Source organism: Schistocerca gregaria, unplaced genomic scaffold, assembly GCF_023897955.1.
Source record: "Schistocerca gregaria isolate iqSchGreg1 unplaced genomic scaffold, iqSchGreg1.2 ptg000698l, whole genome shotgun sequence".
Taxonomy (NCBI): Eukaryota; Metazoa; Arthropoda; class Insecta; order Orthoptera; family Acrididae; genus Schistocerca; species Schistocerca gregaria.
Genome location: NW_026062077.1, coordinates 1114917 through 1116806, shown reverse-complemented (window position 1 = coordinate 1116806; position 1890 = coordinate 1114917).

Genomic DNA, 1890 nt, shown 5'->3' with positions numbered 1-1890 from the left:
CCGTCCGTTTTCGTCATTTGTTATCGAATCGACTTAAAGCCAAATCGTCACATTAACCTCTCTTCTCTCAGAAACGGTTGTACTTATCGTCTGCAAAGCTATGTCGCGTGCTGAGGTATGTGGAGACACTAAAAACACCATAGTAGAACACAGATGAAGCTTCTACGTTGATGTAATAGCCAGTAAGAAGTAGTACAATTCAAGTTTTAGGTATCGATTATTGACTTTTTAGCTGGCTTTGGTGCGGTTGGACATGAGCTATGACCTTAAGATTCTGCATGAAAGGAGAACTAGCAGCCGAGTTGCACGGGAGAATGTGAAAAGTGTTCATATGTAGTAAAAACCTGAGAAATCCGTCCGTTTTCGTCATTTGTTATCGAATCGACTTAAAGCCAAATCGTCACATTGGCCTCTCTTCTCTCTGAAACGGTTGTACTTATCGTCTGCGAAGCTATGTCGCGTGCTGCGGTATGTGGAGACACTAAAAGCACCATAGTAGAACACAGATGAAGCTTCTATGTTGATGTAATAGCCAGTAAGAAGTAGTACTATTCAAGTTTTAGGTATCGATTATTGACTTTTTAGGTGGCTTTGGTGCCTTGGACATGAGCTAGCACCTTAAGATTCTGCATGAAAGGAGGACTAGCAGCTGAGTTGCACGGGAGAATGTGAAAAGTGTTCATATGCAGTAAAAACCCGAAAAATCCGTTCGTTATCGTAATTTGTTATCGAATCGACTTAAAGCCAGATCGTCACATTGGCCGCTCTTCTCTCTGAAATGGTTGTACTTATCGTCTGTAATGCTATGACGTGTGCTGTGGTTTGCGGAGACTCTAATACCAACATAGTAAAACACAGATGAAGCATCTAATTAAATGTAATATCCTGTAAGAAGTAGTACAATTCAAGTTTTAGGTATCGATTATGGACTTTTTAGCTGGCTTTGGCGCCTTGGACATGAGCTAGGACCTTAAGAATCTGCATGAAAGGAGGACTGGCAGCCGAGTTGCACGGGAGAATGTGAAAAGTGTTCATATGTAGTAAAAACCTGAGAAATCCGTCCGTTTTCGTCATTTGTTATCGAATCGACTTAAAGCCAAATCGTCACATTAACCTCTCTTCTCTCAGAAACGGTTGTACTTATCGTCTGCAAAGCTATGTCGCGTGCTGAGGTATGTGGAGACACTAAAAACACCATAGTAGAACACAGATGAAGCTTCTACGTTGATGTAATAGCCAGTAAGAAGTAGTACAATTCAAGTTTTAGGTATCGATTATTGACTTTTTAGCTGGCTTTGGTGCGGTTGGACATGAGCTAGGACCTTAAGATTCTGCATGAAAGGAGAACTAGCAGCCGAGTTGCACGGGAGAATGTGAAAAGTGTTCATATGTAGTAAAAACCTGAGAAATCCGTCCGTTTTCGTCATTTGTTATCGAATCGACTTAAAGCCAAATCGTCACATTGGCCTCTCTTCTCTCTGAAACGGTTGTACTTATCGTCTGCGAAGCTATGTCGCGTGCTGCGGTATGTGGAGACACTAAAAGCACCATAGTAGAACACAGATGAAGCTTCTATGTTGATGTAATAGCCAGTAAGAAGTAGTACTATTCAAGTTTTAGGTATCGATTATTGACTTTTTAGGTGGCTTTGGTGCCTTGGACATGAGCTAGGACCTTAAGATTCTGCATGAAAGGAGGACTAGCAGCTGAGTTGCACGGGAGAATGTGAAAAGTGTTCATATGCAGTAAAAACCCGAAAAATCCGTTCGTTATCGTAATTTGTTATCGAATCGACTTAAAGCCAGATCGTCACATTGGCCGCTCTTCTCTCTGAAATGGTTGTACTTATCGTCTGCAATGCTATGACGTGTGCTGTGGTTTGCGGAGACT